This window comes from Poecilia reticulata, chromosome 12 (assembly GCF_904066995.2).
Source record: "Poecilia reticulata chromosome 12, P_reticulata-male-v2, whole genome shotgun sequence".
NCBI lineage: Eukaryota > Metazoa > Chordata > Actinopteri > Cyprinodontiformes > Poeciliidae > Poecilia > Poecilia reticulata.
In genome coordinates, this window is record NC_088841.1 from 21,481,387 (window position 1) to 21,497,414 (window position 16,028).

General features: G+C 37.0%; 1 long non-coding RNA gene across 1 annotated transcript; it reads right to left on the bottom strand.

Moving 5' to 3' along the window:
- Window positions 1–2,803: 2,803 nt before the first annotated feature.
- Window positions 2,804–13,347, bottom strand: LOC145554243 (uncharacterized). The gene is made up of 2 exons (XR_014090273.1): window positions 11,410–13,347; window positions 2,804–3,163 (listed from the first exon to the last, which is right to left on the bottom strand). It is a non-coding gene; the product is annotated as an uncharacterized LOC145554243 (long non-coding RNA).
- Between the last annotated feature and the right edge of the window lie 2,681 nt (window positions 13,348–16,028).

Genomic DNA, 16,028 nt, shown 5'->3' on the forward strand with positions numbered 1-16,028 from the left:
GCACTCCAGAGTTATTTTAACAGGGCCATTTAGGTTCAATGACCCTGAAACCAGAAAAAAATAAAATAAAAAAAATAAAAAAATACAAGCTTCAAAGTTCTAAACTGAGAACTTACTTTGAGTCTCACTTTGTTACCAAGTAAGAATACCGTGAGCCTAACCTCCTCCCTGTTAAATGTCCCTAGTTCCACTCTAATTTGATTCTTAAAATCTTCTAACATCCTCATATGCTGTTAAATCATATATTCATCTACACATTTCACTAGTCTGTGATGAACCAGTCAATCAAAAGTACAGAAGTTTGTTATTCTGAAGTGGCAGAAACAAGCCACAAAAACGGTTTTGTATACTATCAGCAAAATGTTTATGTGCAGAACCAAACGTCTAAAGTGAATTTAAAACGTGACACCAAAGGAAAACAGAAATGACTCATAAACCTCTCTGATTTGAGAGCAATAAAAAAGGTGATTTTATGGATTCTGTAGACACATAATGGTATTATACAGCAGAATCACGTAACTCTCTTACCTCTAGTGGTTATAAAAAAAAAGCTGTATAAATCAAATGTAACTTAAAAGAACTTTGACTGTGTAATTCAACCTCATTAAAATTGCCCTCTTTCTCTCTAAGAACGACAGGAGGTGTCATTCTCATACGTTCCAGGGTTTTTCTGTTTTGTTTTTTTCTGATAAACTGAAAAGTTTTTTACTGGAAAACATCTGGCTTAGTTTTAATATCATAAATTGTTGCCTTCAATTGTTGAAAATTGTCAGTTTTTTCCTTGCAAAACTACGACATCAAAAAATATTATTTTTTCTTTTGAACACGTAAAATTAATGTAGAATTTACAATATTTTAGCAGAACTACCCTGCTCTTTGGCCACATACTTTTTTCTTTTATCTACATTGGCCCTCATACTCCATCATTTAATGCTGACTGAAGTTAAAAAATAAAATTAAATAAAATATTTATATTTATTTTTCTTGGCTGAGACGTGCTGAAGTCCAACTGAATCATTTGACCCTAGTATATGTACATACAAATACATCTTTTCACTTCGTGCTCTAGTTGCTCCAAAGGAAACTCTCACCCTGCACAGTGAGCTTTATTGCCATAGACCTCTAACCAAAGAAACAATAAACCATCTTTTCACATATTACAGAGATTTACAAAATACATATTTTTCACCAAATGTGTTTTATACAGCAGAGTATTCTAAAACGAAAATGGGCATGTTTACTTAAAGCTACCAATATGTTTCTTCAAATATATCATCTTTAAAATCCCAGTTTGATCCTTTCCCTTTTACAGATGAATAAATCTTAGATTTGAATATTTAATACACTGTCAGGACTCTCGCGCTTTATCATCCATTAAGGAAATTTAGGTCTACTAAATGATGAATGAGTAGGCTATGGATGGAGTAAAATGTAACTGCTAACTTACTGAGTTTTGTTCTCTTTGTTGAGACTCAGGCTTTTTCACTCCTGCTGTACTTTTAAAAGATAAACGTTCCCTACCATACATTTGCACCTGCGCTTGATAAAACGCAAAGCTTCTTCTGTTTTAATTTGCTCTGCATAAAACAAAAACAAACAAAAGAAAAACAGCAATCTACCATTCCGCTTTAATTGAACCATTAAGCTGATTTGAAAATAAAGGAGGCCATGTGCATGAGTGTTTTGTGAAGAAAAGAGTAGAAATTTGACTATTTTTTTTTTTTGGTGCAAAATTTTATGGTCAAAAATAAAGACTGGATCAAAAATATGTTTTCTCACCAAGTTGCCAATGTTTGTTTGAATAAGAGTTGGAAACTGAAAGTCTGGCTTTAACCATGGCTGGAAACAATTGTATCCAGTCATGCTCTTTGTGTCTTCATTCCTGTTCGAACAAAGTACATCATGCTATCTAGGACATTATCTCAATGAGAAACAGCCTATTGGAATAAAAAAAACCTAATGGTTTATTCTTTAAACGCTCACAAAATTTCACATATAGTGGACTACCACCTATTCGCCATTCAGTGCTTCCATATTCAAATTTTTGCAGACTTTTTTGATGGAACGCAAGTCTGAACTATTTTTTGGAAATGTGGACATTGTTTTGTAGAACATTGCAAAAATAACTGAAATATAATGCAGATGGGAATTTCAAATATCTAGATACAATGCAACTTGACTTGCTATTGACTTGTGTTTGCGAAGCAGCCAGTAGTGGAGAGCGTTACATTCCCTTAGCAGCGGTTAGCTGCACCTCCAAGGGCCTAGATAAGGAGAACCATGAATGTTACCTTCTGCAGTAGTGCCAAGATGGTTTCCATCTGCTTATTAACACGGTTTAAGGTATATTTTGTTTCAGAAAAATTGACATGAGCAGTAAATAATATTTTTAGGGTGGTAGGGATTAGTGGATTTCAGCTACTCACAGTTGCTTGTATTCCTTTAGCTTTGAATGTATTTTTGATGTTGAACTTAGGGCTGCTTCGCTACGTACAACTTTAAATATTGTCATTAAGAAATTCACGTTTAAAATGGAAGCTTGGAAAGTCAAACTTCTGAGTTCAAAATTAACCCATTGTTGGTACATAGTTCTTTAAATTGTCTCTACTTTTAAGGATGCAAACAACTCATTGAACAACTCATTACTTTGCTTTAACTGCAGCCGTGCGTCACACATAACGTGTCACTCATCATTTTATTTTTAAAAAGCTACTAGAGAATTGAGAACCATGGTGTTATGGCATTATTTTCATCCCAAGAGTCGCTCCTGTAGTCAGGTGAGCAGGCCAAGAGTGAGTCATCAGAGATTCAACTGCTTTAATTTGTAACACAAAAGTTCAGAGGGGTCCTGCAGTCGGCACGTTCCCAGGCGTGGTAAAGGGAGGTCTTTGGAGAGATTCTCCATGCAAGGCTTAGCATGTCTGATCTCAGCAGGTGGGTCTTGTACAAACACATGTCTGTCTGCAAGGGACACAGGGGGGAGGCCATGAAAAAGAGCAAATGCAAACCTTTATTATGCAAAAAAACATAGTGGCAATGATGATGAAGAGAGACGGCAACAGAGCCAAATATCCAGCGATAATCCTCAGATGTCACACACCACCCAGCTCGTCAGATTACCACCCGTGCCCTCCTCTGGGCTGCGATGGGGCACCGAGACTCTCTGGTAAAAGGCAACATAATCAATCAAAGCAGGCAGGCTGACATTCACCACAGCAGAACATTTCATAGGGGGAAATCACAGGCATGGCAGTTTTTCCTCTTTGTCTTCTGTGGACCCCCAAGCACAGCAAGGACAGCGTTTAGTTTCTGTCAGTAATCAGGCACTTGCCATCGTATTTTGTGTGCTTTCATCAGCTAATTTTGATTTATGTTTCTTGAGTAATGAATACACTGCAGAACTTCCGAATTCAGCTAGGGCAATTAAAAGACAGAATTAGTTCTAATATTGTCTTACAAATAGACACTGTCGTCATGTTAACTCTCCTTGAGTTGCTCAGTATATTTACTCGCAGCTTGCTTATGGATTCTGAGTTCCTACCTCATTAATTTTCCATACAGTTAGCTTGTAGATGCCACTGTTGCCTCTTCTTTTATGCATTGGCAGGTTGACTTCTCTTCTAAATGCTCCACACAAACAATGAATCTGAATGATTCAGTTCATTCTACGTTTATTTTGTTTTGTCTTTCATCTCGACTTTGTTCACTAAGAGTTCCATGATAATTTTTAATAATTTTGTTCTTTCAGGCAGGCTCTGGATTTGTTTTTTTCACCCAACCTGTCTTTTCTGTGTGCAGACAGCTAAATCTCTGTCATTAGTTACTGCAATTACCATATAGAACAGAACAGCAAGTGCTGTAACAGAAAGAAAGACTGTGGCACAAAAACAAAACAAAACATGTTTGAAGGCTTCATGTTTTTGCTAAATTCTGCGTTAACTTATTTGGAATTTGTCATCATTCAATGTTACATACATCATTTTTCAATCATACCTGTTTTAAGAATAAAGGCTCACAATTCCAGCGCTAACTAGCCCTTGACTTTGCACAACTTTTCCATTTCCTTTCTGTAAGCTTTGGTATTTCTCCAGCTTTTATGTTCCTTCTCCTTAGCGTTGCCATAGCTTACAATTTCTACGTCGATCACTTCCGCCGTTATCGACAATCTCGCAATGTAATGCAGCTGGTTAGCCACGAACTGTTTATCAGCATGGATTTAGAAAATCCCTCAGGATGTCAGCTCTATGAATTTCAGTGTTCACCAGCATCTTACACAGCTGTTAAGTCCTGGACTGACTTCGGGGCATCACTGAACAACCAGCACCTTTGGGGGCTGACTAGCAGCTTTTCTCTCTCATGTTTAGTATCAGTTCCTTTGCTGCCATATTTGTTTTCCCTCCTTTTCCATTTAGCATTTTAACACCATTTCTGATAAATTACTTTGCATTGTTTTCCATGTCATTCTGGAATATGACTGATATTTTAATATTCTTCAGCAGAGATGGTCGCTAAAATATTTGACTTTGACTTGAGCTGCACTTAGGTCACAAAAAATAACATTTTATATTAAACTTAGACTTCTGCTATACTCGCATTGGATGTGAGCTCTGCTGTTTAAGTTTACAAAACAATCCTCATTGACTGTAATCAAGATGAAAAGTAGCCTGGTACGTATAAATCATGTAAGTAAGTGATTAATGTTGCTGCCTCTACGTTGCTTCAATGTGTACAAACGACTAGTTGTCATAGAAACATTGTTCACTGTAATATTGCTCTCTGCAATATTTCCCAAAAGTTCTTGTCATTAAATGGAAACACGTTCTAAGGCTGTGTGTTTGTTTGAGAAAATGCTAAATGTAATTATTTATACATAAAATAATCATAGAGTGCCAGTAATAGTTAAAATGAAGTATATGATATCGTGGTGTTTAACAACAGTGTTCAAAAGTCTAATTGCAGATGATATAAAATGCATGATATATGCCGGATTCATAACTGGCTCATAGCATTGATCCATTAATTGCAGATCACATTTCTTTTCTTGGAGCACCATTACATTGACTAATCTAAAACTGATTTCTGTTTTTAAAAGACTTTATCTCATTTCAAAACAGAAGTTCCAGAATTCTGAGTCTGACTCTGTAAAAGCACAATCCCCTTTAAAGGACTATATGAAATATAAGCCTAAATAAAATAAATAAGTAGGATGAATCTATATAAAATAACATTGCACTAGCATTGAGATTTGATCAAAAAGCCTTTTCTGTAGATCATGTTTGACAAAAAATACAAACTAATAAGTACATAGAAAATGCTTCAACCTACATCTTACTGGATTGCCTGAGGTATGAGCACATGTTCAGTCTGTAAAGCAGCTGCTTTACTCCTAGTCCTGCTGCTAATTGGTATATTCAGAAATAAATCAAATACAAACATATTTCTTTTTAAATAAATGTCTTTTCTCATAAAAAAGAAGAAAGAATTTACTTGCTATATTAGTGAACTTTAGAAATGAAAATTGCAAGAGTGACCAAAACCTGGTACAACTGAGAGGATGGGCAGTGAAACCAAAACCTACATTTCACCCTCTTTGTATGCTTGAAATTGCTTCACTCAAACAAATTGAAAAAAAAAAAGGCCAAAGGCAAGCGAGCAAGGGAGCGACAGAGACGCAGAGAAAATATTAAAGCTTCTCAAAGTATTACATCCTCCTGAACAAATTCTTACACCGGCATTGATTGTGTGAAAAGCAGTTTCCTGTGAATTTATATCCTCCGTTGTTCATTACAGTCTCTTTACTAGGTCCCAAATGACCCCTTCAGTGCCACTTTCTGCAACATAAGGTTACAGATACCTCAGATCACAAGTGGATTATCCACAATGCAACTATTTCTCCTGCTGCCTTTCTTTAGGAGAAGGATTTATATCTATGTCGGGTTTACGACTATTTGGGACGTGAGGCAGTAACGACTCACGGCTTACTCACGTTTCTCACATCTTAAATCAACGTATGCATAGGACGTTTTGTGCGATGTAGGTTAGGAATGAGAACGAAAGCAGCTTGTTTATTTATGTGCCTGTTTGTTAACCTGGGGCTTTTCTCACTCTTTCATTGGCTCAACTGACAGCTGTTCGGCCCAGCAGGGCCCCGAGGCAGAACACGAGGCTCCATCTGATGTCAGTTTGTCTGGTGTCAGCAGGGCAAGGCGCTTTGTTTTTCCATCAGCGGCCTCACCTCTGAGGCGAGAGAGCATCTTTAGTGGGGCAGAAATTCAGTACCAGTGAGAGACATAATAGATGGTGAGAGCTTTAACAAGTCCAGGAAGACACTCAAATAATTCGTCCTCCTTACCTGGCAGACGAGAAAAAAAAGAAATTCTATTTCCAGTGCAAAGACTCTGCCATCGACTGCTAAAATTAATGAATCCCCTTCACCGAGAGTGTCAGTGTACTTGTCACTGACACTGTCCAGGCAGTAGGTATTACTGCCATGTGAAACAATTCTGGCACAAACCCCATCATTCAGTTGTAGCCCAGGCTTTCCTCAAGGAGGAAAAATAAAAATAAGAATAAAAATCGCTGCTCCAAAATATATGGTGCAGTGTTATAATAATAGACTTTAGGTTTCCTGTTGGAGACATTTTCTGAATGCTTTCTGTCAGATTTTACCTGTGGCAGCTCATGCTTTTTTAGTGGCCAAGGCAAGGCAAGCCCCTCCTTCTGCATTCCACCTGTGCACATATATCCACACACACACACACACACGCACACGCACACCCCCACACACACACTCCAACCAAAACCCTGCTCATAATCTGCTGATATCTCTTGTATCCCATTTTTGCCAACATTTCTCAGAGACTTTGGTTCATACTGACATCATAGTATCACACATTTGAGACATATTTTTTTGGGCGTGAAAGTCCCAGTAACTTACATCCCAAAGATGCTCTATTAGATCGAGATTAGGAGACTGCAGATGACTTTTGAGTACAGAAAACTCACTCATGTTGTCCTGCAAGAGGCAGCAATCAGAAGATTAGCCCAGTTGAATGGACGAGGGTTGATTTTAAGGGGCCTAAAGTGTACAAAAAAAACATGCCTGACATATTACAAAACCAGCCTGAGCCATGGCTGCAAGCTGGACTGAGTCCAATCTTTATGCAGAATGTTTGCCCCACCATCTGAATGCTGCTGCTCAGATGGACTCAACAGACCAGGAAAGGTATTTCCATTCTATCTGTTGTCCACTTTTGGTGAGTCACAGTGAATGGTAGCCTCAGTCTCCTTTTTCTCAGCTGACAGAAGTGGCACCTGGTGTGGTCTTCCACTGCTGTAGACCATCTGCATGAGCGTTTAACATCTGCTCACAGGGAAATTTGCACAAAGCTTGGTCATGACACAGGTTATTTCAGCATATGTCTTTCTATCAGAATGAATCAGTTTGCACATTCTAGTTAGGTGTGCATGTCAGTAGGTTTTCCTCCAACTAGTCTATTTCACTGTTCTGCAATGAGTTTTTTACATTTCTAGTCACAATAACGTGAGTTAATCCAAGGAACGGCATTTATTTCTCAGGAACTGGGTGGAGAATGTTAGCTACTTTAAAATGTGTGGAAAATGGGTAAATATTGTTTCAAAATGGATACTGCAAACCCTGGCAAAGGGAACTGAAATAATGTCATCTACAGTTAATCTGGACACAACACTGTAGGGCACAAACTTAAGAATAAAGTTTATTTGTTGAGGAACTGAAAGACAAATTTTTTAAAATAACTTTGACCAATGTTGTTTATGTAAAAAAACAAACAAAAAAAACATTTCACATAGCTTAGTTTTACTGTCATGAATGAATGACGCACAAGCTCTTAAGCACAAAAAAACTAATAAAATTCAAGATTCATGCTGTTCTGTGTGCAATCACCACTTCCTGGAACGAGATATTCTCTGCTAATAGTCATATTTCCACAGAACACAATTTTTTTAAAATACCTTTCTGCTGCAGCCGAATAACTGTAAATTAAACATTGTAAATTAAAGTGTTTGCTTCCTTTCAGCACCAAGGCCAGTTTCCTAAAACCTTAAAAATAGGACCTGCCCAAGGAGTATTGAAAAAAGATTCATATTTACTGTGGTCTAATAGGAACTTTCACTTTTGCCACTAACAGCATAAAAGTGTATCTGCCTTATATTTTTATGATGATCCGTTACTTAAAGAGGCATTAAGTAATCCTTCTGCAATAATAGTTTTTATTAAGTCAGACTGCCAAATATTTTTTGGCCACTTAGAATAAAATTTAGGTAAGTGCTGCACAAATGCTGACGCAATGACTCAATAATAAAATCAATACTTAATCTGTCCTCTCATTTTGTATCCAAAACACTCTTCATCTTAAAATACACAGAATACATGCAACAGGGCCATATAATAGATGGTATGCATGCACAATCTATGTTACAGGACTAAACAATTCACAAAAACACACCAGTTTTTTAAAATGCAAACACTTGGAACAACAGACTGAAAACAAGTCAAACCATGACTTAGCAGGTTTTAAGATATTCTATACAGAACTAAAAGTAAAGATTTAAATCTAAATTACAACAGTGAAAAAAAAAAATCAACCTTGTGTTTAATTATTATTCCAAAGGTTTAACGACATGAAATGTTCAAATTTAAACTTGCATTAATTTATTGAATTTCAACTTTTGTGTGAGCTCAAGTATTTTAAACTGTCATGTCAAAAGTCCTTACAGAATTTGGTAATTAAATCTGTTCTGAATGATAATGACTAAATGACTTCAGCGGCTGTTTTTCTTTGGATTGTGATTTAATTCAGGGTTTAATATGGTCTTTAATTTGTCTTTTTTTATTGGGTCTGTGGAGCCTTCAGTATAAAATTGAACTGTGATTGCAGACAGAGTGATTCCTTACTTGTTAAATCTGACATTCTAATGTTTGGGGGTACACATTATTTTCACTGAGTACCAGAAGACGGTATTTGGTGTTTGTAGACAGCATTCATTCAACAGATGCAGTTGCCATATCAACAGATGGTGGGCCAATATTACATCAAACCCAAATGGTGAAGAATTGGATGTCTCTTTAGTTCAAAAATTTGCAACGCCAGACAAACAAGTTGATCTGTTTGGATCCTTGAAGTCTTTTCATCCCCCCTTTCTAATTCAGCTTTGAACAAGAATTGTGTTTAACAATGCTTTCCATTGCTTTTCTTTGCTTTCATCATTGCAAAGCAGTGTCATGCCGCTTCTCTCTACAGGGCAGGAGGCCATGATATCACCTTGGAGAAATTGAAAATGAATAAACAAGAAAAGGGAAAGGTAGTTTTGTACAACATGGTCAGTTCAGTACAAAAAAAGTGCTTCTCTGTTGATTTGCATTTTTTAGAGGTTTGGTCTCTTAGAACTGAAAATCCATACCAATGTTACCTTTGGCAAAATGTGACACTTCAAGGTTTGAACATTGAATTTGTTTTTCATTGAAAATCATAATTTTTTTGCTGTTAAAGTGAATCTACATTTCCTTCCATATCTGTAACTCAAGAAGGGATTAAGAATGTGCTTCACTTGTCATTATTATTATGAAACAGCAGCAAGGACATAAAAAGTATTTATTTGAACAAAACAAATACATTTATACAAGGAATTCTGGTAGAAAAGAAAGAAAACAGCTGAAAAATCCGTCCAGGTCTTTCAAGAAGCAAAGGTTGAAACTAATTAATGCTGCACACTACTTTCTGTTATTTCAATACAACAGCTGAAAAAAAACCCTTTCAATACTTTAATTCAAGGAGCCATTTACAATAGTGGTTCAAGAATTTACTTGTATTTATTTTCCGATCATGGAGACAATAAAAACTGGCTTCTGGGGAAATTCAAACATGGGACAAACAAAATACTTCTTTTGTAACAGAAATATCAAATTATCTCCTAAACAATCCTGGTAAAACTGTGCTGATTGTACAATTGTCCAGTAGACAGTAGCCAACACCCTCCAAGTTTTAAAAGGTCACCTGAAAAAGCTCGAAAGTAAATCATCTGTTAGGTAAAGTTACCCAAGCAACAAAAATAAGTGCATCTGTGCTGAACATATTTCATGTACAGCAGGACTTGGTTCCTCCCAAACCTGCCAAAGGCACCAATACTGAACCCAACAACACAGACAAGCTGAAGACTGATGTTAAAGCAAGTTTGACTCACTAAACACACAGCAGAGTCACGAATCAATAACCCATCAGAGTGATTCAAAGAATGGAGATCATTTTCAGCCTGATATTTTATTAGTGGCTCTTATGTGCTATTCAAACTATTTGATAAGTTGGAAAGGTTTTCCTTAGCTTCAAGCAATAATTATTAAACTTAAGAAAAAAACTTGCAATATATCAAATAATCTGTGGGAGTTTCACAGTTTTACTGGAATTGCTGAAATAATAAACTTTTTATTGATACTGTATATTTTGGGGAAGCACCTGTGTCCTTCTTCTTGCCCTTATTAAATGTATTCTGCATTTAAATCAGGCACAACTGTTGGAATCTGTCTAATAGGCACCACTGGAAGGATGCTCTCTCCTTAGTGTCACAGGCACAGCCATTAATGTCCACCCATGACTCAGCTTAGCCCGTAGGTCTGATGGCTCCTCCGCGGTCATTTATCAGTCAGCAAGTGTTAGGAGGAAATTACAAGGACATCTCTAGGAGGGAATAACTCTGAGAACCAGTGACTAATCCTCATTTTTCTGCTTTCTTCCAAACTTTGTAAACAAAACAAAAAAATTTAATTAAAATGAGGAGCCCAATGAAATAACTGTCACAATTTTTTTTAGTCATAACACTGTTCTATATTTGTCACTTATTTCAGAATATGTTTTGTGAATTTATTATACATAGCGTGAAATATTTCAAGCACTCATTTCTTGTCATTTTTGATGATCATTTCTTACAGGTAACCCCCCTAAAAGTTAGTGTCTCTGAAGATTAGAATATTACATTGGAGCAATAAAAATCTAAATATACATTTTTAAAAACAAACATCAGGCCTCTGAAAAATACAAGAATTTCTATGCAGTCACTACCTGATCTGGCCTTCTTTTGCATGACTTAAAGCATCAGTACATCATGTCATGAAGGCCATCAGCTTGTTGCCGTGCTGAGGTCTAATTGAATCCCGTGGTTTATTTTATCGCTTGAATTGTTGGGTCTGGTGTCTCATCATCCTATTTGCAACATGCTACAGATTCTGTATGTGGTTCAGATCAGGTGAGTCAACCTTTAATAAATTTAGCAATGTGGACAGGAACCAAAATTCCTTATGGAAAACATTTTCTAACATTTTCTGTTAGATGACTGGTTGATTGTGTACTTCAGAAAACCTCGGACCAGGTAGCTCACCTGTACATGTTCTTGTAGCGCAAGTCCTCTCTTTGTGAATCTCTCCTAAGTTCTTGAATGGATTTTGCTTGCCATCTCTCCAGTAGCTACCGGTTAGCCCAGTTGCTGTTGGACCTCTTCCTGTCACACCTTTTCCTTTTACTCCTGCTTGAATACGGCTCTGTGTGAGCAACCAGCGTCTTTCTTCAGCAGCGACCTTTTGTTGCTTGCCATCCTTGTGGAGGGTGTCAGTGACTGCCTCCTAGACATCTGTCAAGTCAGCAGTCTTCTCCAAGACTATGTAGCATATTGACCCAGACTGAGAGACCATCTGGAGGTTGAGGAAACCTTTGCAGGTGTTTTGAATTATTTAGAGTACGACACCATGAGTTTCCAACAATTAACTTTTTCACAGCTTTCTTATTTTTATTTTTTTTTTGAGACAACATTGAATTTTTAGGTTTTTGTTTGCTGAAAGCCATAATTAAAATTACCAGATATACAGGCTTGAACTGTTTCACTCTGTATGGAATTAATATATTATTTAATGTTGTATATATATAAAGAGCAAAACCACAATTTTTTTTAAAAACATAACTACATTTAACTCAATATAAAATTGTTTTTTTTCTTCATTGATGAAGAAAAAATGCTAAGAATTAGAACAACTTTGTATTATCTACATACTGTTCAGACGTCCAGAGTACTTTGACAGCACCTCTTTGTATTGATCTACTTACCAAGCTTGCACATTTATTGAGAAAACATGAACACATACTTCATAATTTTATCCTTTTATTTTACCAAATTATTTATTTGTGAAATTTTGTAAGATCATAAACAAACCAACCTCATTAGGAAAGAATAAAGGATTTTCTTTTTTTTTATTTGCTTGGTTTTACCTGGTGAATGTTGCTTGATTATGTTTTGGTTTTGGACTGGCTTTTCTATTTTAGACTCTGGATTTAGGATATCAAGGCTTTTATTGAATTTTAGACCATGTGTTCAGGTGTATTGACCACTCACCTGCTCTTGCAGCCTCTCCTCATTTCTTTGTGAACCTTTCACCTTTAATCTCTCTCTCACTTTCTTCTATTGCTTTGGATCATCCATGAGAAACTCAGTGTACCAACCTGATTGTTTTTTTGTTTTGTTTTTTCCTTTATGCAGTCACTTCAAAGATTTCTCATCAACTTTGGAGCTAACACACTTGATAGGGATAATTGTAAGATGGTGAACTTTACCCTCTCAATTAAATCTCTGCAATTTCTTTTTGTCTCTTTTCCTGAAATTGAATCTACACGCCGCAATGCCAGATTAGACAATAAAATCTATTAGCCATTCCTGTTGCGTTACTTTTGGGTCTCTTATTCTGAAGTAAGCCCATAAACCTAACGAGAGCCCAGATGCATACTAGCATCATATTGGTCAAAGATTCAACAGGGAATGATAAACAAACGTCATTAAAAAGTATGCATAACTTGTGCCTGTAATTCCTCTCAATGTCAGATGTAACTTCCATCAAGTTTCTGCCACAATGGACAATGAGAATATTAGAAAACTGATTAATTTCTATCAGAATATAATGTAATTTTAGTTAAATTAGTTTATTATGTATTTCCTGTGTTTTGGTATTCTTGATTAGATTTATGATTCCTTCTCTCCTGTTTGTATTATTCCTCCTTGCTTCAATGTGCCACCTCCTTTTCCTTCCCTCAGATCGCCCTCTACTCTCCCCTCACACCTGCTCTTTGTTTTCTAATTAGTGCCATCCCATTGTTCTAGCAGCCAAACTCCCAGTATCTAACTGTCTCTCTTTCATTCGCTCCTCCATGTCCCCGTTTCATTCTGCTCCATGTATCCCTCAGCCCTCTGTACCTGTGACTGAATTCATAATTTTCTTCAGAATTGCTATTTATTGGCTGACTGACAAAAATTTTTCTGTTTGAGTTCTGCCGGTGGCCTTCTTTATTCTCCTTTAATGCACATGTAATGCACGAACATTTAATCAATTTGCATACACAGATTGATTCTCAAGGAGAAGGTCAGTCATTTTACTGCACATTGTTCAGACAAAGCAGCAGTGATGTAGGTGGTGGAAATTGAGTTTCAAAGACAGCATGTGTCGAGAGTTTGCTCAGTTAGAGAAATGACTGAAACATCCCTCATGGTAGCGATTTGTAAACTTTTATGGCTGTAAATTCAGTGAACATTTGCATGAATTTACACATTTTCTTTGAAATCTATCAGATTTTGGAGGCTAAGGCCCCAGTTACCATCACTGAATAATTTAATGTCGCATGTTGCAGACGAAATATGTATCTATCCACATCTCTTCTTTTATGAGGCGCTGCCTATAGTACCCGTTATTTTTTTAATACAACAACGAAAACCTGTTTTAAAATGTTATTTGTGTGATGGTAGTAGTGATAAAAAGAATGATAAAAACAGAAAGAAAATGATTTATGGTTTTCAAAATGGGGGAAATACATTGTGCTTTTCAATTCAGCCTCCCTGGATCAATTCTTTTTAGAACCATCTTTGCCTGCATTTACAGATGCACTACTTACATCCATCCATTTTCTTAACAACCTTGTCCTTCAGTGGGGTTGGGAGGGTTGCTGGTGCCCATCTCCAGCTAACGTTTTGGGCGAGAGGCGGGGTCACCCTGGACAGGTCGCCAGTCTGTCGCAGGGCAACACAGACACACACAGGACAAACAACCATGCACACACACACTTTGGACAATTTGGAGAGACCAATTAACCTGACAGTTTGACTGTGGGAGGAAACCGGAGTACCCAGAGAAAACCCACACATGCACAGGGAGAACATGCAAACCCCATGCAGAAAGACCGGGGCTGGGAATCGAACCCAGAACCTTCTTGCTGCAAGGCAACTGCGCCACTGTGCAGCCTACCACTATTTACATGTTTTTATTTATTTATTTTGGGACTCAAAATGCTCAGTTTCCAGAATATCTCTATCAGAGTGGATGGAGAGTGTCAGTGGATGTCAAGCTGTGCCATGATTCTCAATTGCAATTCAGTCTGAACTTTGACTTGGCCATTCGGACACATGCATGTTTGCTCTACACACCATTCTGTTGTAGTTCTGCTTGTATGTTTTAGGTTGTTACCCTGCTGAAAGGTGAACCACTCATTCTCATCCTCATGGTCTGTTTTGTTGAAATGAATGCTTATGTGAGAACACTTTTTTTTTTAAATGAAATTCCCGAGAAAAATGTTTTCTCCTTACTCCGTGAGGAAATTTAGTGTCCTAATAACCAAATCTAAATTGGTTCCTCATTTAAACAGAACCCAACACGGAAGCCAGCATGCAAAAAAGCAAACGAAAACAGCATTTAATAATCCTAACTTCCAGAGGCTCTCTATTCCCTTTGAATAACTTGATATTTTTAGGGACTTCACCAAAAAACAGACCACCTGGTTCCACCCAGGTGGTCTGTGATGGCCTCTGTCACTCTGTGTGTAAACACCATAAGGAATACGCTAAATCAAGGTAGCTTTTATCATCATCTTCCCTGCCATTATGATGAAGAATGATGGTTTGTTCTCTGAGCCCATTAGCAATAAATCAGATGGAGAACAAGATCGCTAATGAATGGAACTGTGAGCACTGTTTATACATACGTATCCGGTAGAGCACACTCCATCCAGGCCCTTGGCATGCATTTTAATATCCTTTTATTCAGTCAGTTTATGTTCAGTACTGTGCAAAGGTTCACACAGATTGTCTAACATAAATCTTGAAAGTATAGACGGCAGTAGCATATTTGGCATGAAAAGTCAAGCAGGTCATGTCAGACTCTGCGACTCTCTAGAGTCTGCCATTACATACATCTTCATTCGACGAGTGTTCAATAAAGAGCCAAATCACAGGGGCTAATGTGTGTATCCTGCTTCATCGGGTTAACCTTGTTGAAGCTTTTACCTTGACTTACACCGTATTGTACAATAAAACAAAAAGGGTTAGAGGTCACAATTATTGAGGTGTTCCGGTATGAATATTTCTAAAGCCACATTTGGCACAAAACCATAACATTATGAGGTTGTAATTTGTTTTATACATATAAAAAACAGACCAATCAATTGCCTTTGATTTCATTTTGTGAAACTTAATCACATTTTATTTAGGCAAGCCTCTCTGTTAGCTGCTGCTAAAATCCAACATATCATGAATTAACAAGTTCCTTGCACATGTTTTTGTCGCAGTACAACCACAAACTTTGATGTATTTTATTGTGATTACATGACAGATCAGCACAAAGAAAATCATTATTGTAAATCTATCCATTGTCTAAACTGTAGCTGCACTAAACGCAGTCCAAGTGATGAAAAATGGGGGAAACAATGAACTATAAATATTTTGACCAACCAAAACCTAAACGTTTTGTTGGAAAGTTGGGTCCATTTCCCAGGTTATTATGGAATGGAGCCTCCTAGATATTTATACTAAGTTGCTCAGACATATTAATGTGCACAGCTTCATACATCAGAATCGTTTTGCTCATCACACTTTTTTTGATAATCATCACTGCGCCAGCCGTTTTTGTGAAGGCTGAACAATATTTTGAGCTTGAGTTCTCTGGTCACTGCAACAACCTCACAATAATGCAA